The following is a 24,617-nucleotide window of genomic DNA, read 5'->3' on the forward strand; positions in this document are numbered from 1 at the left end:
CACACACACACACACACACACACACACACACACACACACACACACACACACACACACACACACACACACACACACACACACACACACACACACACACACACACACACACACACACACAAACACACAAACGGCAATGTTAGAGAAAGTACCTCCAGTCCCTTTAAGAAGGAAGCTCGTGATTATCGGTTGTGCAACTGGAATTGCTTTCAAAGGAGCAAAGTAATCGATGAAAAATGGAGAAAAGCTTTCAAACATGCTGATGTGTTCAATACATTTGTTTTGAAAGAGAATTATATATTTAATATGTCGTTTGTCACATGAACGTTCTTAGGCGTTGGACGTTGTAACACATTTCTTCTTGCTCCATCGATCAACAAGTCTTGTTGGATCTTCGAGCTTGGCCATTTGCATTGGAGTATGTACTATAACGGGTGAGATTCGAACCTGGGTCCAAATCAACTCCTGCCTCAATTGGGAATGTGTACAGGACCCATTCGACCTGAGACCTCAGGATGGATGGAGCGATCTTATAAGTCAAGTTTAAAGCCGCCGAGTGGTGCTCCCCGCCAAAATGGCAAAGCAAGAATGTAAAACCCACCACAGTAAGAAAGAGTTTAATAAAAGACTGAAGGAACAATCTATATATATATATATATATATATATATATATATATATATATATATATATATATATATATATGACAATCTATTTTTTAATGGAACAAGTGGATGTGATTATGTATTTATGTATATATGTATGTACTGTATATATGTACTGTATGTATATATGTATGTACTGTATGTATATATGTATGTATGTCCTGTATGTATGTATGTACTGTATGTATGTCCTGTATGTACATACTGTATGTATGTATGTACTGTATGTACGTACTGTTTGTACGTACTGTATGTATGCACGTACTGTATGTATGCACGTACTGTATGTATGTGCTGTATGTATGTATTGCATGTATGTACTGTATGTATGCACTGTATGTATATATGTACTGTATGTATGTACTGTATGTATGTATATACTGTATGTATGTACCATATGTTTGTTTGTACTGTATGCATGTACTGTATGTATGTACTGTATGTATACATGTACTGTACTGTGTGTACTGTATGTATATACTGTTTGTATGTACTGTATGTTTGTACTGTATGTATGTATGTACTGTACTGTGTGTACTGTATGTATATACTGTTTGTATGTACTGTATGTTTGTACTGTATGTATGTATGTACTATATGTATGTATATACTATATTACTGTATGTACTGTATGTATGTACCGCATGTATATATGTACTGTATGTATGTACTGTATGTATGTATGTACTGCATGTATGTACTTATGTATATACTGTATGTATGTGCTGTATGTATGTATGTACTGCATGTATGTATGCACTGTATGTATGTACTGTATGCATGTACTGTATGTATGTATATACTGTTTGTATGTACCATATGTATGTTTGTACTGTATGTATGTATATACTGTTTGTATGTACCATATGTATGTTTGTACTGTATGCATGTACTGCATGTATGTACCACATGTATGTACTGTATGTATATATGTACTGTATGCATGCACTGTATGTACGTATGTACTGTATGTGCGTACTGTATGTATGTACTGTACTGTATGTACTGTATGTGCTGTTTGTATGTACTGTATGTTTGTACTGTATGTATGTATGTACTATATGTATGTATATACTATATTACTGTATGTACTGTTTGTATGTACCGCATGTATATATGTACTGTATGTATGTACTGCATGTATGTACTGTATGTATATATGTACTGTATGCATGTACTGTATGTATGTATGTACTGTATGTATGTACTGCATGTATGTACTGTATGTATGTATATATACTCTTCACCCATTGGTTGGACAGTTGACCTGATGTCACCCACAATTGTAACATGAAATACTTAACCAAAAGTACTCAGAGGACCCAAAAAAGGACCTCAGCTGTCAGTTGCTTATACACCACCAAAATAAAGGTATCCATCAGAAGAACGTGTGCATACTTGGAACAAGATCACCCGTAGGGCGGGTACTCTGCAAGATAAATTTACAGAACAATAGCTTATTGTCTGGAGAACAATTTCGAAAAGGTGGTGGGGTAACATTTTTGTTCCAAGTTGGCAACGTATGTGGGGTCAATGTGGCATCCTTCCTGGTTCAGAAAAACATTGTTGCCACCCTGGGAACACATTTTAAGTGGCTTTTAAACAAGCAATTCTAAGGGCACCACATAATCGCCATATTTCAATCCAGAGTATTTGTGGGATGTTTTATTTCCCAATAATGATGTGATGCTCCTGATGCCAGCACACATGGTAACATATTGTTTCGGATTTCAGAATCCTGTCTGATGAATGCATCCACACATCCAGTTCCTCAGACAGTTATTTCCTTGAATGCATGTTCAGATTAGCCCCATCCATATGTCTAATGGGATCTTAAATGTGATGCGTTGAGAAGGGTAAAGAATAGATCTCCTCTCTAATGGGAAGCTTTTTTCTTTACGACACGTTCACACACATTTCTTTCACGAGCTCTGAAGCCCGCCCTCATTTTTCCTCAGCAACGTTCTTTCGCGAGCTCCGACGCCCGCTTTTTTGAGCGCACGGGTCGTCATGGTAACCATGTACCAGTGGGGCGGGGTGAGCTTGGGGCGGACTGACCGGCGGAGACATAAAAACGAGCGAGAGGGTGCACGGCAAAGCTGGGTGCTGGTGACAGACATGACACGCACGCACGCAATTCAGGACGTTTTCGCTTCATGGACGACTTTCTGGTGAGCGAGACGATTCTTCCCCCACCCCCCCTCCCCCTGAATGATCTGCTGGGTACCCTTGTCTGTGTTTAGCTGTAAGTAAGTCAACCCCTGATCAGCATCTGCTCTTTGTCTCTTTCCTGGCATTTTGATTGATTTTGCTTTGAAATTAATTCTCTATTTACCTCAGCAAATAAAAAGTTATTTTTGGTTCACGGGCACCAGCAGTGACCACTATATTCGTTGTGTCTGTGTGTCTGTATGTATGTCTGTCTGTCTGTCTGACCAGAGCACAACTTCGTGGGATGTGATCCGATTTGGATGAAACTTGAATATGATGTAAATATCAATGCCTAGTTTTGTCTTCCTGGCGATGGGCGTCCCACGCCCATTGTGGGACGTCCCACGCCCACACCCACTTGCAATTTTTGATTTTTTTCATATTTTTTCTCGATTTTTTTATCGAAATTCCCGCTCAATAAATTGTGCGCATTGGCCATATGTACAACATATAAAAAATTCAGTTTGATTCGGTAAATTTGAGGGAGAAGATAGGTTTTGAAGAAATGGGCGGTGACAGATCGTAGGGTAGCAGCTAAGATTGAGAACAAGTCTGGAGACGGCGATGGTTCACGAGCGGTATTTGACGATGTAGATTGTTTCAGAAGTCAAGGATGAGACAATGTGATAATTTTTGACCAAGTTATAAAAATTATCAACATGATGTGGTACGAGTGACAGGTTATTAGCTGCAAAATGTCAAAAACCCAGTTTCGTTCAACAACTTTCAAAATTTGACCTTTGCATAACCTTTAAAGGTCACAAAACAATGTTGTGGACATTAAAATAAGGAAACAGGATACGTGCTATAGCTTATTGGAGTTAGTTCGGCGAAGAAGGTTGAAAACCCGGTTCGATTCCCACAACTTTGAAAATTTGACCTTTGTGGTCTTTAAAGGTCAAAGGTCAAGGATTATGACCTTTGGTGCAAAAGTTCCTCTGGAACATTCCAGGAACAATATAACGTCATATAGGCTATATGGCATTTTGCACTCCTCGGATTATCCATACTTTGATGAAATCAGAGTAAAAACAAACTTGAAGGGGGCGCCACGGGCAAGGTGTTTGAGATAGAGCAAAATGGTTTCAAGACTTTAGGTGGGGAATGACCTCCAGATTATGCATTTAAAATATTGTCATCCTAGTTCTCAAAGTTTGGGCGGTCGTATGATTTTTTATGTCAAAATTCGCAATTTTCTAAGTTTTTGACCTTGTGACCTTGACCTTGGGACGAAAATGAAAAATCGGACAACGACAAGTTTTAGATCATTCATTTTGCTATTCAAATACCGAAGAACCCATTCCATTCAGTCAATTCCCGAGGAGAACATATATTTTTAATCCGACTACCCCCTAAAAATGGCTATTTTTGGGGCGTGGCTCCACCCACAATGGGAGTAGCCACGCCCTCATCCAGGAAAACACAACTAGACATCGATATCGAACACAACCAAGTTTCATCAAGATCGGATCAAAGTCCATGGAGTTATGCTCTGGACAGACAGACACACAGACAGACAGACAGACAGACAGACAGACAGACATAACGAATATAGTGGTCACTCTGGTTGGTGCTCATGAACCAAAAATCAGGAACCAAAACAGCCAATTCAGGAATAGTCAGAACAAGATTTCTTTGGAGAAAACGCGCGAAGTGGCATGTGAGTTTGAAAGCGTGTCAAAATTCTGTGGAGTCACGGTGAAGTTCTTCGATCCAGAAACACGTGCAACCAATGGCACTCAATTGTATTTATCATGCAGCATAGTTCAATAAAGCCCGTGAACCATCGTCGCCTCCCGGCTTATTTATTTATTTTATTATTAATAAATTATTTGTCGATTTCCCACCTGCCCGTGTTTGTCCTTTCCTCCCATTGGTCTAGCATTGTTCGAACCGAGATAGACTGGGAGGTAATTACCACAGATTTGACCAAAAAATCGTCGGCACGCACCAGCGGTTAAAACGCTCGGCCGCCCTAATTAAAATCTAATCAGATAATATTGGTGCTTTGCCGAGGGCGCGCTCCCCGCTCAGGTAACCTAACCACGTGACTTCAAGTTAAACGGAATAATTAGATGGCGGACACTGGAACTCATGGTTGACTGGGTGGCGTCCGTGGTTCTAAAACAACCTACCGTACCACAACGTTAAATGTGAGTGGTGGCCCCAGGTCAGGGTATACCGAGGACAACCGGGGATTAATCCCCCTGAGTGACAAACTGGTGTCTCAGTACCCATGGCCCCAACAATATTTTATACATAAACATATGCAGTACATATATCATTCAAGATGTCTTTAAATTGTTTACTTTCTGCAAAGGGCTTTCACAAACAAAAAGTGTTCACAAGTGAGTTGAATTCAACATTCTAAAACATAACCGTTCTGACCTTTAATACTCTAATCAGGCTAGTTACTGTCAGAGGCATTGTTGGTGGGGCTTCAGCACCATTCATGACATTTGAAAGCTTTTGTACAATTTAGTCTGATCCTGTTGCAAGAACATTGTCCTGCTCTGTAACGACGTCTACAAGTCGTGATGTCCACGCACTCAGCAGGGAGTCTTTCTTTGGTCATCAGTAGAGGCAGTAGCTTGTCTTGATCAAGGTACCAACCACATGCTGTTGGACTCGGAAACTCTGGATTTGACACGAAAGAGTTCTGCCACACTTCTTCTTTCGGCTGCTCCGGTTAGTGGTCGCCACAGCGGATCATCCGTTATTATCCGCATAATGATTTGGCACAGGTTTTATGCCGGATGCCCTTCCTGACGCAACCCTGGTAGACCTATTCTAACCGGGGTATACACCGGCCCAGTACACTGGTACTCACTTCGCTGACCTCGGAAGGATGACAGGCTGAGTCAACCTCCTGGTGTATTAATTCAGTGGCCCAACGGGGCTTGAACTCAGGACCTTTTGGATCCCAAGCCGCTGCCCTAACCACTGCGCCAACACCAGGCTTTGGTCATCAGTAGAGGCAGTAGCTTGTCTTGATCAAGGTACCAACCACATTGTTGTTGGACTAGGAAACTCTGGATTTGACACGAAAGAGTTCTGCCACACTAATGCTTGGAAGTGTGCCCAACAGATGCACAGAAGTAGGACATAATGGGTTGGTGGCAGATTTTCGAACCTGCACTTGCCCTTTCGGAACTGGGTGCATCTTAGATTGTGAATTGACTTTGTCTCCTTCTGATTCATATAGTGCAGTGCGTATAAAAACTCCACATCAGGCCAGCACATGTGCATCGGGTGTGTATCCCACTCCTAACTGGGACAGAAGGTGGGGATCCTTACAGAAGATCTTCCAAACTGACTTATTTGAAGTTCCAGAAAACTGGCTCATTGTGTCACACCCTGTGATGACATGAAAACCCAACAGTCTATCTCTGACTTCTTCATCTTGGCATTTTTCCTCATGTACCGCACTGTCACGGCTTGTTTTCGATGCACCAGCTTTCATCCAGAGCTCTTTGCTAAGTCAAGGACAGAAGGCAATCAGTAGCAATAGAACATTTGAATCACTGCTTGTGACAGTGATTCTCTCATAGCCTTCTGGATTTGACTCAAATATATGCAGAACCATGTGGGTGTCTGCCTCCTCATGGGATGAAGTGAGGCGGTCCATGTTTCTTGCTGTTGAGGATGCAGCAATACCATCATTCCCACCATTGACTACCAATTCTTTGTTGCCAGGAGGTGCCTGTTGCAAGAGTTCATTTTTAAGGAATGCAGCAAAGGATTCTTTGTTTTCAATGAAGGCTTTCCACCGAAAAGGCAACTTCAGGTCCCTGCTGTTGATTTCCGTCTTATCCCTCTACCTTTCCCAATTCAGCACTTTCTGGTTGCATCCTTGATTGAGTTTTGTATGTCGCGGCCAAACACAACATCTACTCTGGTAGTGGCTCTGTGAAATTTGAGTTTATCATCACAACAAAAGCATCAGCATATTCTCCAAAGGTCTGGGCACCCTTAATTGGGTTTTCCCAAAGCCTAAACCGCTGCCATGCCATGCCATCAATCACTGTGCATGTTGTTATCTGGGATAGTCGCAGACCTGTCTGTGAAACGTCATCTTCCAAAAGAGGAAGTATCACACATATTTATGTCACAAAGAGGAAGTATTTGTTTTCTGCTCTCAAGTTTCTATCAGTTGTCGCTAGTGCTAGAGGTACACTGCACTCACTGTTCTTGCCTCAGGAGCTTGTCGACATCAATCTCTCGACCAAGCCTGTTGTTGCTTTACGGTTAAGTGATTGGCTTAAGATCTTAGGGTCTTGAGTTTGAGCCCCTGTCGGCAATTGAATTAATACCAGGTGGGGTTGACTCGGCCTGTCAAGCTTCCCAGGTCAGCGAAATTAGTAACAGTGCACTGGTAATATAGGGCACTGCATCAGCGGCACAGCCGCGCCCCCAGAAGATGATGCAACCAACAGCCACAGGCTGCACATGATAGCTAATCTCTCAACCAGCTTCCGTTGATACAATAAGGCATCGGAACAAATCTCGATCAGCCTTGATGACTGCAGTCTTTTGCTTCTGTTTATCTGTTGCCACCTCCACAGCATACATGGATGCAAATGTTTTCAGGTTTTTCTTTACAATGGGTGCATAAAGGTTGTTGTTCTTTTCCACATGCTGCTTTAATTGTCATGCATTCTACAAGTCATGTACAATCAATTCTTGAAGAATGTCACCAGTATTGAGACAAACTCGCTCTGATGATTTATTGCTGAAGACCTGGAATTCCTGGAACTGAGTAGCCAGCTTTGCGAGCTACATCATCTCCATCTCTTTGGATTCTGGCCTTTCCAAGTTCTTTGTGTCTTCCCACCTCGTCATTGTTATCTATCATTCCAAGCATTGCTCTGGTGTCATCAGCCACCCAGCTCTCCCTATGTAGGTCAGTCCTCAGCGATTGCGTGCTGAATCAGAGAGAGTTATTACAATCAGCCTTCCTGATATTTTGTCCATTTTATTGACATGCTTAAGTCCAAGGTTATCAGGTAATTGGTTGAATCTCTGGTTTGATAATTATTTGACAATGAAGCCACTTGACTGGAATCCTTCATACACTTCAGGCGTTGTGTACTCCAACCACTTAATGTCTGCCAAGAAGACCCATCCCCATCTCAGATAGTTAACATGATCATATGCTGCAAACAAAGGTAACATTTCAAACAAGGACTGCAAATATAAGGCCCATTTGCCATCTCTGATGGCCCTTGTAAACCGAAGAAGAATGGAGACAAGATGCATGTACTGCCTCCAGAAGGTGTATATGGCATTGTCCTCTTGTGCTCTGTCAAACTCTGCCAACAAGGTTTCAACATACTGAATTTTTGGCAACAGGTTGTGTATTGCAGCTTCTAGACTCTAGAGCCTTGACATCTGCATCATAGAATCCCACGGAGAGCTCATCAGCTGCTTGCATGACTGAAGCCTCAAGTTCCTGAAGCCTCAGCATTCCTGAAGCATGACTCAAGTTCCTGAAGCATCACTGAAGCCTCAGCATCTTATTATGCTGTGCCCACTGTACCATAGATTGCCACAGTATTCTCCGTAGCACTTATAGTGCGAGTTTGTGAGCAAGGATTACGCGGTCCCATTGCCTTTGAGAATGTTCTCAGCACTATTCTCTCCATACACTCCACTCTCTACAATGATGTCCTTCAAGTCAGATTCTATCAAGTGCTACCCAATCACCTTTGCAAAATTCATCTGGATGTCAAACCTTCCGAGCATTACCATCAGATTTTTGCATTAATTTAACTTGTACCATTGCCGCATTTTGGTCTCAAAATGCAACTGTTCATCAAAAGTAAGGACTGCGAATCTCTGTCTTCGGGCAGCAATTCTGAATCACTGTCCAGATAGTGTCAAAATCATGTGCAGGCTCATTTATGATTGATATAGGGCCAATAGTTGTCCTTGTGGGATTGACGTTTGACATGAGCTGGTTAAATCCTGTCCAACCGGGCACATGCTGGTTATCAGGATGTTGAGGTCTGGCAGTGACCCAGGCAATGTCCATTTCATTGGCCTCTGAGACAACACTTCAGTCTGCAGTTTTATACCAATCCCACTTCCACTGTTTCTTGGAATGAGGGATCAGGCTTGTTGGTTCCAATATTTGAGGACAGAATGGCTTGGAAGTCATCAGGAACATCAACAGATCTAGAATGTCCCGATTCCATGCTCAGCCTCGGTATCTCCTCCCCTGAGACACTTCTGTGGAAGGTAGCTGTTTGAGATGCAAGGAAGGATCCCTCTCCATCAATTGTTTCTTCGATAATTTCTATGTTGTCATTGGCACACTTGATGTAGCCTGCAAATTGAGCATTTGTGAAGTTCAGTGGGGTGGTTGCATTTCCCTCTTCAACATACGTATCTTGCCAGCAATTAATTTGCCAGCCAACACCAGGCATAAATGACTGTACTTCTCCCATATTGTGTTGATTGTGCAGATATCTCCTTGAGATCGTTTAATATTTTATGATAATGAGATTATGTTTGTTGTTATGTTTATAGGGTTAAACGATTTATTAACACAAGGCATACAAACAACAGAAATGCACACAACACTGACAGATTAGTTTCAACATCAACATCTTTGGGTTTGATTATGTCTTTGACAAAGTCTGACCTAATTGGCTACAATTCAGCTCCAAATTATTTCCCAAGGTGGCATTATGATTTTTCTGGTCCAGGAATGTCTCCACTTTCAGAAAAAAGAATTCTGTTGCAACCTTGTAACAGAAATGTTAAACCAAGGTCACATTTTTTGGAATGGCCTCCAGACTATTCAAGTGATGTAAAAAAAAATCAGGGTTAGAAATTCTACACAAAGATAGCGGGGAAAAAATTATCGATGGAGCCCAATGTAAGATGACAATCAAGTTTCCTTCAAATCTACAGCCATGGGTTTGATAACGCACAAAGGGCTCAATCTCCACTAAACCCCAGTGTCAGCCCTGTTCTCTGCCATTAGTAACCACTCTCACCACTTTGCTCCACAATCACCAAACTGGTTCTCTTAGTCTCCCTGGCTTACTCTCTGTCAGGACTCTTGGTGGTCCTCTCTGTGTCTCTCTCTGTGTCTCTCTCTGTGTCTCTCTCTGTGTCTCTCTCTGTGTCTCTCTCTGTCTGTCTCTCTCTGTCTGTCTCTCTCTGTCTGTCTCTCTCTGTCTGTCTCTCTCTGTCTCTCTCTCTCTCTCTCTCTCTCTCTCTCTCTCTCTCTCTCTCTCTCTCTCTCTCTCTCTCTCTCTCTCTCTCTCTCTCTCTCTCTCTCTCTCTCTCTCTCTCTCTCTCTCTCTCTCTCTCTCTCTCTCTCTCTCTCTCTCTCTCTCTCTCTCTCTCTCTCTCTCTCTCTCTCTCTCTCTCTCTCTCTCTCTCTGTGGTGCTCTCTCTCTCTCTCTGTGGTGCTCTCTCTCTCTCTCTGTGGTGCTCTCTCTCTCTCTCTGTGGTGCTCTCTCTCTCTGGTCCTCTCTCTCTCTGGTCCTCTCTCTCTCTCTGGTCCTCTCTCTCTCTCTGGTCCTCTCTCTCTCTCTGGTCCTCTCTCTCTCTCTGGTCCTCTCTCTCTCTCTGGTCCTCTCTCTCTCTCTGCTCCTCTCTCTCTCTCTGGTCCTCTCTCTCTCTCTGGTCCTCTCTCTCTCTCTCTCTGGTCCTCTCTCTCTCTCTCTCTCTCTCTCTCTCTCTCTCTCTCTCTCTCTCTCTCTCTCTCTCTCTCTCTCTCTCTCTCTCTCTCTCTCTCTCTCTCTCTCTCTCTCTCTCTCTCTCTCTCTCTCTCTCTCTCTCCCTCTCTCCCTCTCTCTCTCTGTCGGGACTCTGGGGACTTATTTTGTGTCCACTTCTTGAGACTCAGCCCTAACCACACCTCACAGTGAGCCACAGTGTATCGCTCTGTAGGCCGAGAGGAGCGCAGTCCAGCCCCCAGGGCAACAGGGATGCAGGTATATTCATAAATAATGGAAGTTGGGGGGGAGGGGGGGTAGGATGGGAAAACAGGGAATCTGGGGGACTCATGGCCCCTTAACCTCTCAAACTACTTCATTTATATTTACATCGTTATCTTTTCACAAAAAATGTCCACGAGAGCTAGACACAAAAGAAGTACGCAGTATGGTTATTTAAATAGGCATCACAACAGCAAAAAAGTTTCCTACCACTCCTCGTGCATGCTTCCGTACTTTAGAAATGAACTTCCATCTTACCTTGAAAGCCAACCGGGAAATTGTTCTCAGCCAGTCAGCTCCTTCACCTTCTGGAACAGCCAGCCACACATGTCCTCCTTCTGCTCCCAATACCAGGCCTTCTGTCCCACCAGGTGGAGATGGACCACCGGCTCCCCACGAGTTACTTGAACTCGCCTCCCCCAGTCCCCGCACATTCCAGAACTCGGCCAATCGAATCACGCGCTCTGGTATTGTGCATATTCTCCGATGTGCCGATGTGCCGATGGAGTCTGAGACAGTCGACAAACGATAAAATTCCAGGCGTGCCAAACCCCAAGGACTCGAGCCGAAGAGATAAAGATGGTATTTACGCCAGGATTTCTACAGGGAGTGGGAAAGAAGAAAGTCGTTATTCATTACAAGAGATAACAAGAATGAGGAATTACAAACTTAAGACATCTGCGTTTTCCAATACTGTACTTTATTATCCTGGAAGAGGCCCAAAATGAAAGCATCAGAATAAAATAATAATCTTATATATTATTTTCGAGTTTGTGGTTTCGTGCCGCGCTATCTTCGACTTTGTTCCGCGCTCGAGTAACGTGATATTCGGCTTACATTATCTCAAAGACCATATGAGGTGCATGGTACCAAAAAAAGTAAATAAAATGGTTCTGAAACAGTGAAATCGTATTCCACTTACTGCATTAAAGTAAAATTACTACTGATACTCTGCATCAGTTCCTTTCTCAAACACACCCACCCCAACATGTCGCGCAGAGCGCGGGTTATGCTCGTAATTAATAATACCAAACAAGTCACTGTGTTAAAAACGCTTCTATTGGGAAAATAAGACTGTTTTTTGCATGAATACGGTTCCCAGTGTAAAATGTGTTTATTTGTTCAGTAAAAGCTAAAATACACACCATTTGATGAAAACACAAGTTTCTGCATTGGAATTGTGATTTAGAACAAACTGGAAGGGCGCAATTCGACGCCGCGACGTCGATAGATATGCTTCCGCTCACATTATTACATCATTGTACCATATTTGATTTAAATCCCTGAACTCAGATTTATAATATTTAAAAATTCTGGCTGACAGACCACGTGCCTGATCAGGTTGAAATTCAACACATATATTCCCCATGACTACAAGATCGAAACTGACATTTCATGTCAATTGACGAAGCGGTTCAAGAGAAAGAATTTAAAGATTTTTGTTCAAGCCAATATGGCTGCCAGACCATGTAACCTATGAATTATTTGTGAACACCCTGGTATCCCCAAGGCTTGGGGAACACGTGGGTGAAGTTTCAGCTCTATCTGCCAAGCCCTTCTGGAGAAGAAGATTTTTAAAGTAAGTCAGAGTAAGTCACCTTGTTAAATGTGGTGCTGAGGAGGCAGCGTATATAATTTATAAACAGCATAGTTAGGGATAAGATTCTATGTGTGAAACCTCCCCCTAAAGGTCTGTGTGAAAAACTTACAAACGGACACGGACTTATTTTTAATGCTTCCACTTTCTTTTAATGCACATGTGAGGCAAACAAAAGAATGCGCTCACATGATGACAGACAATGCCTTTTGTGAGCAGAAGTATGAAGATTCACAGGTGGTTTATCACCTCAGTGTTGCTGCTTTGCAGACCCACCAGAAGAAAATAAAAAAAGGACCACTGGACCTGCAGTGGTCACCTCTCTACTCTCCCCCCTTGCTCTCTGCACTCTCCCCCTCCCCTCCCTTTTCTCACCCACAGCTATCCCTTTCTCACCCACCATTATCTCTCTCTCACCCACCGCTATCCCTCTTTCACCAACCTCTCCCCCCCTTTCTCTCCTCTCCCTCCTCCCCTCTTTCTGTAATCTGTCATCCCAGTATTTCACAGGCAGGGTGATTCATCAATGTGTGTGTGTGTGCCATCTCCCGGATGGATGTTAAACTGGACGTCACATCTGCAGGAATCCCCCCTCTCCTCTCCCCTCCCTTGCACTCCGCACTCTCCACTCTCCCCTCTTCTCCCTCCCCTTCAACATTAGTAAACATTTTTCCTAATATTGTAACCCAAATTTGATAGCATTCTGACTGGTGGGTCTGGAGAAGATTTTTAAAGGAATTGATTCGATTTTCCCCAAAATTGACTAAGTCGGCCATTTTGACACACTTCCGGTCATGTGATCGGCATGACTTCAGCAATTGAACATCCTTACCCTGGCGTAATGTTGTAACCCAAATTTGGTAGCATTCTGACTGGTGAATCAGGAGAAGAGATTTTTGAAGGAATTTGTGGAACCGCAATTTTGACACACTTCCGGTCATGTGATTCACACGGCCTCTGCAATTAAACATCAGGACACTGTCCTCATGTTGTAACCCAAATTTGGTAGTATTCTGATTGGTGGGTCTGTCGAAGAAGATTTTGGAAGGAATTTATACGATTTTCCAAAAAGTTGACGGTCAGCTATTTTGGCACTTCCAGTCCAACATGCCTACCCTGGCCTAATGTTGTACCCCAAATGTTGTACCATTCTGATTGGTGGGTCTGGAGATGAAGACTTTTGAAGACATTTACTAAGTCAGCCATTTTGACCAACTTAAAGTCATGTGACCAGAAAGAGCTTTGCAATTCCTGTTACCAGTCAGGAGTGAAATGTTGCTGCCAAATTTCAGCTGGATCGGCCCCGCGGTTTGGCGGGAAAAGTCAAAAATAGAGACAGACGGACGGACGGATGAACGGACAGATGGTATGCGATGACGATACCTTATCTGGAATTTAAATTCCAGATAAGCTAATAATATAACCACAAATGATTCCTCCAATTCCATCCAATGAATAATTTCCTTTTCTCCCATTTAACTAACCCAGAAAACTTCATTCTATCGATAACTAACAAATTCTCCGACCAATGCTTCCACTTTCTTTTCATGCACATGTGAGCAGTGGTATGCCTGGTGCTGGCTTAATGGTTAGGGTGGTGAGCTTGGGATCCGAGAACCCAGAGCTCAAATCCCACTCAGATGTTGAATTAATAGCAGGTGGGGTTGACTCTGCCTGTCATCCTTCGGAGGCCAGCAAAATGAGTGCCAGCTTGCTGGTTTCCTGTGTTGGAGTGGTCACCTGTCCAGGATTGTGTCCAATAGCCAAGGAGACTGCTTAAGCATCAGCAACGCTCTGCATAGAGTATGGTCCCACTGGATGGGTGGATGGAGGGGGAAGGGGTTGAGGACTTGAAGTCATATTTTACATGACAAGGAATTTTCCATGGGTCCTGCCATTATACTGTCAAACTCCCTAAATGATTCCACACTATTGGAAACAAAATCCATTAGAATAGCCCAGTGTGACCGTGTTATCTGTGAGTTGTGTATAAATGTGCATATCACCCTCTCCGTGTCCACGTGGTGATATGTCCACATATCACCCTCTCCGTATCACCCTCTCCGTTGTGTCTGTCGTGTCCACCTCTTATCCCCGTATCTCCTTTCTTTTATTAAAAAATAAACCCTTATAAAGGTTTTTCTGGGTAGTTTGCCATTGCCTTCCCAGCATTGTTTGTCCATGCTCGATCCTTTTAAATAGTTTTTGGTATGATTCAGCCAGGGTTTGAACCACACACCTCCCAGACTCAAACACACTCCAACCATTATGTCATAGAGTCTGTTGGTTGCCTGGTAGAGATATATTTCGTGATCAAGGTACAGGCAGTGCAAGAGGAAACACATCCTGTTGTGAATTGATGGCTGAAAGATGGATTCCCTTCCAGTAGCATCCTTGACACTGGACTTTTCCATAATGACACAAAGGGACACAATGACAGAGCCCCAGTTGAAGACCACTCTAAGGCGGTTGGAGCTGAAACTTTTGTTTCCTTTCTAGATGATGCCTTTTCCCAACCACACCTTCCTGCTTCCTCCCTAAAGTTACATTATACCTGTTGGACAACATATACTTGCATTCCATACATATAAGTACAATGTATAATGCTGTGTCCACAATAATTAGTCTCTGTTTTTGCCAATAAACATGTCAGTGTCATTATCTGTCTTAACAATAATGGTTTGTCGATTTCATAACATTCTTGGAACAACTCGCACACTTGAAACAGAACTTTGCTCCGGCACGACGTCGTCATCGCAGACCAATGGAAAGACATAAAATGCAAGCAAACTCATTTACCTTTCTGAACCGCTGATGTTGTACGTACGCCACACCATCTTTCAGGGAAATCTCCATTTTCAAGGAGAAAGCGAGTCTGGAGCAGGAAAGCGAGTTTGTACAAAGGATCAGAAAGGAGAAAGAATTACAGTACCATGGTTTGTGAATGGGAGGGGTTAGGAGTTGGAGAAGGCTGCTGCTAAGGATGGAGGAGGAACCTGGAGGTGAAATGGTGAACCCTGATTGGACAGAGAAATTATGAGTTGTGCCGGAACCAAGATGAACACACGTAAAAATAACTATGATTGTTACGAAACCGGTTTGTCCGCATTACAAGAGCTTGTACACAAGACATGTCTGTAATATGCAGACGTCAAGAAGGTTACATTTTTTTCCCCACTGAAACCAAACAAAGATGCCAATTGAATGTTGATACTGAAAAGTTGCATTTTTTTCTGATACCACAATTCACAGCATGGATACTTGCTAGCATGCCTGGTGTTGGTTTCGTGGTTAAGATGGCTGGTTTGGGACCTTAAGGTCCAGAGTTCAAGTCCCTGTCAGCTGTTGAATTAATACAAGGTGGGGTTGACTCAGCTTATCATCCTTTTTGAGGTTGGTGAAATGTGTACCTGTGTATAAGGGAAATACTTTTTCAGAGTAATCTGCGTCAGAGTCAGACTCCTTGCCAATGAAACTGCCTCGGGTGCCCTACGTGCATTTGTGCCATGAAAGGAATTGGTATTGTTATTATTACCTGCCATTACGAGCAAAGTGCGTTGTCCCACAACAGGTGCCATCGACAGGTTGTATTTGAAGGTCCAATGTTGGTCAAAATGCCAAATAAAGGAGAAACATGTTGGCAGCTATTCTATTTTCTCTGCTTGTGCCATTTTGAGCCATTGCCCATAAAGCTTGATTAACACTGCGAGACGCCCTCTACGGGTAGTTGCAGGACAGCGCAACATGATAGTGAAGTCACGGTTTTGCTGCAGGTTGGAGAATGGATTGATTTCATCTTTAGTCCTCATAAGACTCGTTAGGCAATGGACAATGCGTTCGTGTGGCGGATGACGCTTTTTGGCCACAAATCGTGCAGAAATGGATGTAATGGGACACAATTCGTCTTTTCCTGAAAACTCTACACATTTAACAACAAGCCATTAGTTAACAACAAGCCATGGTCCATGGCATGGTTAATTCGAATTCTTAGGTAATTCAGGGTCAATTTTCCTTTGGCCTCACCTTGTAGAAAAACTGTATGTTGTATTGAAGTTGTTTGTTCCCTCGAAACAACTTAATGGAGGAATCAGAAGAGTGGGAGGAACGGGGAGAAAACGAGAACAGTAATGGAGTGTATTAACGAACGTTGGAGGAAGGGAAAACATGGAAGGTGAGAGATTTAATGGGAATAGAAAAGAATGAAGGATTACATAGAGTTACATGTTGTCAGTGGCACAGTACTGATCTTGAAATAAAGTAAGAGATGGAGAGAAAAAAACAAAAAAAAAACTTCAGTTATGGCTCATCTTCATTTTAATGCAGCCCTCTTTCCTCTTTTATTCATTCTTTGTTTTTGTGGAAACTTCTTCTTTCCTGTTCCATTCGATTGCAAAGAAAAACTTTCCCTCTCAATATCTTCTCAAAGGGAATGCCAGGATTGCTTAGAGGAACACACACTCGCATCTTCTCTGTCTCGCCTGGGTTCGAATCCTGACCCAGCGTTGAACTGTCGTCCTGGTGTCTCACAGGCAGAGTGGTTCATCAATGTGTGTGCAGTCCCTTGGATTGACTTTAAACTGGGTGTCCCTTCTGCTATCATGAGTTGATGGACATGAAAAATCTTACAGAGTCCTTCCCCAAGAGTCGGTGAGCTATTGCTGGCACCCTGAACAAATTACAAATTTCTGCCATGACTAACTTCTGGGAAGGTAATGGCAAACTTTTGTTTCGTGCCAAGCAGCCAATGACTTGCCTTCAAGAAGAGCAAACAATCGCAACCTATATATCTCCATATATATATATATCTATATCTATATCTATATCTATATCTATATCTATATCTATATCTATCTCTATCTCTATCTCTATCTCTATCTCTATCTCTATCTCTATCTCTATCTCTATCTCTATCTCTCTCTCTATCTCTATCTCTATTGTTATCTTCTCTAATTCTCTACTTTCTTGATGTGTGTGTATCTGGCATGGATGGTGTGCCTCCATTTGACCTTCACGTTCCTTCTTCCACTTCTTTAAAATACCTGCATTCAGTCACTACCTGTGTGTTTCTTCAACTCACTCGCTCTGTGCACCTTAAATTAGGCACTCGTCAGTGTGTACCTTTACTTGCGCATTGCACTTAAATTAGCCGCTGTTTCTGTGATATGTTTTAAGGTTAAATCAATCCTGGTTGATTGTAAGCTTATTCTGATGTGTTGGAAGAATGAAAAAAAAAACATTCAGTAATATATTGTCCCTTTTGGACGCAGGGAAAGGCAGCTTGATTCGAAAATGGACACATAACGCTTCACGTACAATGAGCACAGGATCGGTGCATCACCCTTCATGGATACAAAATGGCTTCCAATTGCAAGTTGTCACCACTTCTCGTATATAGGGACTGGTATAGTCTACTGACAGAGCGTTCTGCAGTGACTAATGTAGCTGAGTGGATGAGGTTCAACTTGCAAAGCTTCACTACTCATGGGAACATTTTCTTCGTATCCATTAGTCAGGTCAATATATGGAAAATACCCCCTCAACCCCCAAAAAATTGCTACAAAAGGTTTCTCAACCGATTCTGGTAGGTTTTAGTGTACTTTATAACGTACTAAAAGTTTACCAAAGTATGACCCCCGGAAAAGTTTTTTTTTTCAAGATGGCGTCCAAGATGGCTGCCGAAACCTTTTAATGATCATAACTCCGTAACTATCAACTCAAATTTGATGATCTTGGTGTCTATTCCTAGGTTTTTGGGGACAAAGAACACATTGAGATCATAAAAAATGATGTTGGCCGACTATGTAACATCAAAATCCAATATGGCGTCAAAAATGAACACATTGTAACCATTTTTATATCACATAGCGTAAGTTAACATTTTTTGCTGCAGTGGCTTTCCATATTTTCAGTGCTGCCATCAGTTGAGAAACCTTTTGTACCAATGTTTTGGGGGTTGAGGGGGCATTTTCCATATATTGACCTGACTACTATAGATGTGACACTAATTCTCATCTTTCTCTTTTTCAGATACAACAATGAGTGCAAGCACAGCCAGTCAAGCTTTTTGTCCTATCTGCAAGGAGGAGATCGAGGATTCCAGTGATAACTGGGTTGCAATTCAGTGGAAGGGGGTGAAGGGAATAAATGAAGCCAGTGTAAAGCGGAAGGACGATCTTGTAGTTGAAGCCGGTACTAAAGTGCATAAAAGCTGTCATCAACAGTACATAAATGATGAAAACATTAAAAACCATGTTGCAAAGAAAAGTAGTGGTTCTGTGCCAGCAAAGAGAACCACAAGACAATCAAGTGGAGGTTTTGACAGTGAAAAGGATTGCATATTCTGTGGATGTAAAATTGAGTTGGACAAGGGACACTTTAGCTGGGGACTGACTGACAAATTTGTGGAGACAATTTTGGAGGTCTGTGAATCGCGTTCAGATGATTGGGGACTTACTGTAAAGGGTCGGATTGAATACAATTTACGAGATTTACATGCAGCAGACGGACTTTATCATCATTCGTGTAGTGGAAATTTCCGGTCCTTTAAGTCTGTGCCTTTAGAGTTCCAGAATGCCTCCGATGCCAAGCGCAGAAAGTCTGGTCGTCCTAAAGATGAAGATAAGTAAGAAGCATTTCAGAAAATGTGTGCTTACCTAGAACTGAACAATGAGGAACAACTAACTGTTACATCTTTGAGCCTCATAATTAAAGGGTATCTTTGCAATCCTGATTCGGAACCGTATGACAATTAGACTTTGAAAAAGCGTCTTAAAAAACACTTTAAGGACTCAATTCATTTTTCTGAAGGAGAAGGCTTGGACGATATTGTTACGATGAGAGAACAAACCTCGCAGATTCTGAGATCATACTACAAGCAAAAGTGTCAGGAAGGCGATGATGAGTCCCAAAAACGTGCTATTATTGAAACTGCTGCTAGGTTAATCAGAAGTGATATCAAATTTCAGGTTTCTACCGTGACGAATCAGTATCCAAGTAGTGAGGATTTAAAACTTGATTCAGTCCTATCGTTCATTCCGACTAGTCTGCGGACAGCACTGGAAACATTGTTCATTGGGAAAGACACAAGACGCAAGGTTGTGGCAGTTGGTCATGCCATAATTCAGGCAGTTCGCCGACGAGCTGTCATTGCACCGCTACAAGTGGGACTTGCTGTGCAAATCCATCATCTGTATCGTTCGAAGTTCCTTGTGGATACTCTTCATGAAATGGGATTCTGTTGCTCATACACAGAAGTGATCAGATTTGAAAAAAAATGCAGCGAATTGTGTGGAACCTGATGTCCTAGGTGGTGATGTAGATTTGCTGGAGATGTCTGTCCTCTTTGCTGCTGATAATGTTGATCACAACGTTATCACTATTGACGGCAAAGGGACATTTCATGGAATGGGTGTTATTGCCTCTGTCACCCCTGGAAAATGGACAAACCGTCTCATTCCGTGACGACAGATCTCAGAACTGAAAACTGAAAACTGAAAACAAGACAAAAATTCCTATCTTGGAGTACAGGTTTGCAAGGCATGCTTGTCATGAGGTAGTCTTCGAGGACCTGCCGAGATTTCTTGAATGTGACCAGAGGATCGATATTCTGTGGGAAGTCTCCCTCGGCTTCAAAGAGGCAACACCAAATTGGCAGGGGATGATGCACATCTTGCATCAGGGGAGCCACCACCCTGGCCAGTCGTCAGTCAAATTCTTGCCTATGATCAATATGTACTCTGGAGACAAATCGTGCATTGTGTCTGCATTAGACTTTGTTTGCAACCTTGCCATGAAGCACAACCTTCCCACCATTGTAACTTTTGACCAGCCCTTGTATTGAAAGGCTGCCGAAATCTTCATTGATGCGCCACAAAGTAGTCACCTGAAAGGCATTGTTCTGATGTTGGGGTGTTTCCATGCACTTATGAACTTGCTGGGGGCCATAGGAACTCTCATGGAAGGGACCGGTCTCAAAAACATATTTGAGACTGTCTATGGAGAAAATGCAGTTGTGCACATGACAGGGAAAGCTGTCCAGAGGGCTTTGTGGGGCCATCTTCTTGTTGACAAGTGCCTGCATAGCCAGCTTATAACGGAAATGGCCAAAGACAATCCCGAGATTCTGACACTGCTGGATCAAGCCGAGGAATTGTACTCCTCCCTTCTTAGCGGAGAGACGACGCGAGGAGATGCTGCTTGTTCTGAGGTTTTGATCCAACTTGAGACAGTAACGGAGAAGAAGAAATCTGAACTTGCTCAGACCTCAAAGACCAGCCAGTTGTGGCTAATTATCAACGTATGGTTAGCATGGCAAGAATGTTGATCAAGGCGGAACGTACTGGGTCTTGGTTGATGCATTTGCAGACAGTGTCCAATTGCCTAACTGTCTTTGCTGCAGCTGGGCACTTCAATTACCTGCAATGTGCTCATTACTACCTGCAGCAAATGAGCAACCTAGAGGAAAAGCACCCAGACGTTTATCGAAAGTTCCTTGATGGTTTTCACGTTGTTCGTAGGAGCAATCAGTGCTGGGCAGGGCTTAGTAGTGATCTTGTCATTGAACAAATGTTGATGAGGTCTCGAAAGAGCACTGGTGGTCTAACTCGCGGCAGTGGGATGACCGAGGACATGCGAAACCTTTGGACCTTATCTGCACCTGTAACATCCGAGTACAACAGTGTGATGCAGGATTTCACAGACCTGACCTATCAATGATAAGTTTGGATTCCTGTCCCATCAAGCTGGCCTTTATCTTTCTTGGCTCATGAGGTCACAACTAATCTTACCCAATCCAATCCCAAACCAAACGATCTGGGACCTACGATTGAGAGTGAATTTATCCAGTTTTCTACCTTACTGGCATCTTCAAAAGAGCTTCAAACCTCACACAAACAAGCTAAGACAACAGAACTGAGAATGTCCCAATTACTCCATACACACGTCCTCATCCAAACATTTCCTGACAATCAAATAGCCCTTCAGATATATCGGTCGATGATGGTATCAAATGACAGTGGTGACTCTTAAGTGGTCCTTCTCAAAACAAACGTATCGAGGATGAGGTCAGAACAGAATGGGACAAGATCGACTTAATAATCTTTCAATCATGAGCATCAAGAGTGAAGTACTGAGAAGACTTGACTTCTCTGCGATAGTTGCCGAGTGTAGCCGACAAAAATTGAGGAAATGACCGATGTAACGCATCGTGGTTTATGTGGAGAAACTGCCTGCAACTTGGAATGCAAATGATAAACAAAAATGACACTCGGTAGAGCACATATACTGGCCTCGCAAGCACATTCTGAACATAGATACAATAGCTAACTGAACGCGCAACTATTATTGTCAACTGCCATTACGGTCTTGATACCCTTATCATCCATGCACCCTATTATGTCACACACATTTCCATTATCTGTGGCTTTATTGATTATTAGGATATTTAACAACCACTTTTGTCCACATTAAAGCTAAATTGTGTCAATGAAGATGAATATGAAAAAAAGTTCAAAATATATTCCCCATGGCGAGTCGATCATATGAATATAGTTTCACATTGATCTGTTAAGCGGTTCTGGAGAAGATTTTTACATTATTATTTTCAATCCAATATGGCCGCCAGACCACGTGTTTGCTGAGGTCATAAATTTAAATCTTCACTTACATTGGGTCGTAGATCAGATATTTGAAGTTTCAGATTCTTTTGGATTAGGATTTTGATTCAACTAATTATGGCTGGAATACCGCTTCACTGATGATGTCATTGTTATCACCCTATATACCCCATGGGGGTTTATGACATATGCCAAGTTTCAAAAAACATTTCGTCAAGCAATTTCGGAGAAAAAGATGTCCAAATTTTCCTTTAATCCAAAATGGCTGCCATACCATATGACCCATGATGTCAGAGTGATCAATAAAATATTCTCTTTTGGAAGTCCCTCCTATGTTTAAAGTTTTGCATCAATCAGCTCGGCGGTTACAGAGAAAAAAAAATTAAACCAAAAATATGTAGACGTGGGCACGCACGCACTCACGCACACATCAACCCCATCCGGACGAGACCAATCATGGTCTCAGAAATAAAGTGCACTGTTTTTTAAAAATAGGTGTCAATGTTGATTCCATTTCAAAATATAGTACAACGAATTTTTTTTTTCATTAAATTAAGCCTTGTTGGTCATTGCTTGTACAGGGTTTGGTATTTTTTTTTTTTAACATAATTAAATATTAAATGAACATCATCATAATATCGATAAGAACACATCCTGAGATCTAGACCTGACCTGACTTTGAACTTCTGCATATGTAGTAGTGCACTGTGACTGAGCTCACTGATTACTTTGACTCCAGGATGGGATGGAGGAGAGCCCATAGTTGGGTTACTGCCTGAGGCCCAAGGCACCCTGAATCTGTCCATGGGTTGAGATGTTATTCGCTCTTCCAGGCCTGACAAGAGCATTATTCAATGCACCACACCAAATGCTGTGATACGTATGTTAAAGTGACTCATAGAAGTGGGGTTCACTCTATTTGGGTAGTCGTGGCACTCGGGACTGGTGTCATTGGAGCTGTGGTTCATCTTGACCAAGTTCCTCAACCTTTCACGACCTTTCCACACATTTAATGAAAGACCGCTTCAGATCTCATTGCCAGCTGTGTTTGTTCAGCTGATTGTCCGGTTGACACCCCTGTTACCGAAAAAGCTGTGTTTAGCCGGTCAGTCAACTAAAAGATTTCTGGACTCATTGAGAGATTCATGGTGAAGTCGAATGTACCGGTGGAGTCAACCCACTCCCCCCCCCATTTGAAATGGGGGACACTTACCCCCACTCACTCCACTCCCCCCCTCAACTTCTGGCACCCTACCCTGTTGGCAACGTGGTGTCTCATCTAGGTTCGATCAGCTCGGTCATTCTAACACAATACCGACAGGGGGCTCTCGTCTTCCTTGGATGGGGACACGAATCCAGCTTCTCTGTCTCCACTCCGATTGTCGACATGAAAGATCCCAATGCATCTCTGGAAAAGAGCAGGCCATTGTTTGCCAGCACTCTGCTCAAATTCTTTTTGTCAATCGATGTTAAAATGATGGTGTTGGTCACAAAGAATATATAAACTGATAAAATGAATAGCACGTGGGTAAAACAGGCATGATGGGCCAAATGGACCCCTGTCCTTATACGGGAGAGGGAGAGGGAGAGGGAGAGGGAGAGGGAGAGGGAGAGGGAGAGGGAGAGGGAGAGGGAGAGGGAGAGGGAGAGGGAGAGGGAGAGGGAGAGGGAGAGGGAGAGGGAGAGGGAGAGGGAGAGGGAGAGGGAGAGGGAGAGGGAGAGGGAGAGGGAGAGAGAGAGAGAGAGAGAGAGAGAGAGAGAGAGAGAGAGAGAGAGAGAGAGAGAGAGAGAGAGAGAGAGAGAGAGAGAGAGAGAGAGAGAGAGAGAGAGAGAGAATCCAGGGTTTGAGCATCCTTGGTCGACACTCGTTCTCTGAACTTTGGGAACTAATATTTGTTCATGTTTCTGTACATTGATATATTCATAGTATATATATACATTGCTTTCAAAGGAGAAAAAGAAGAAACAAATCAATGCTTCAATAACTTAGACCACCATGTACATTCAAAGAGCTGATGCAGAAACAGAAACGGTCATACTTTGGACACAGCATACGTACAGAACACCAACGTCTGGAGAAATCAACAATGCTGGGGATGGTTGAGGGAAGCAGAGGAAGAGGCAGACCTTGTTTGTGCTGGATGAATGGGGTAAAGGCTGCAACCAAGCTGTCACTGCCAGAGTTTCAGGAAGCAGTGCAGGAGAGGGATGTTTGGAGAAATCTGTTCATGGATGTCACCAGAAGTCGGACATGACTTGATGGAACTAGATAACTGGAGACAATGATATATAAGGCTCATGGAGGAGTTTGTACATGCATCACATGCAGGACAAAGACGTTAAGAGACGTCGGTGCACTTATACATGAATTGCAAGGACATTGGTCGACAATGGACAAACACATATGGCATTTGAACTTGGGTTCACCTACATCATGAGAGTCGTGGGTTCCCATGGGAACACCAACAGGAAAACGCATGTTCAATACAAAACCTGCAACTTACTCGCTTTTTAAACCTCCACAAGAACAGGTCCCACTCCAAGTACATACTCATCGTTTTCTGTTTCAATGTTCAACGT

At 42.8% G+C, this 24,617-nt stretch overlaps 1 protein-coding gene across 1 annotated transcript in view; it reads right to left on the bottom strand.

The window, feature by feature from the left end:
• The window catches only part of LOC147033157 (uncharacterized), a 40,938-nt gene extending 16,675 nt beyond the window's left edge, over positions 1-24,263 (bottom strand). The window contains exons 1-3 of the mRNA XM_085871257.1: positions 24,165-24,263; positions 23,353-23,445; positions 11,085-11,426 (exon numbers count right to left, since the gene is read on the bottom strand). The gene's annotated coding sequence lies outside the window, so the exon portion shown is untranslated. The remainder of the gene's footprint in view (positions 1-11,084; positions 11,427-23,352; positions 23,446-24,164) is intronic.
• Between the last annotated feature and the right edge of the window lie 354 nt (positions 24,264-24,617).

This window comes from Eptatretus burgeri, chromosome 2 (assembly GCF_056783735.1).
Source record: "Eptatretus burgeri isolate ZD-2024b chromosome 2, Ebu_testis_v1, whole genome shotgun sequence".
Taxonomy (NCBI): domain Eukaryota; kingdom Metazoa; phylum Chordata; class Myxini; order Myxiniformes; family Myxinidae; genus Eptatretus; species Eptatretus burgeri.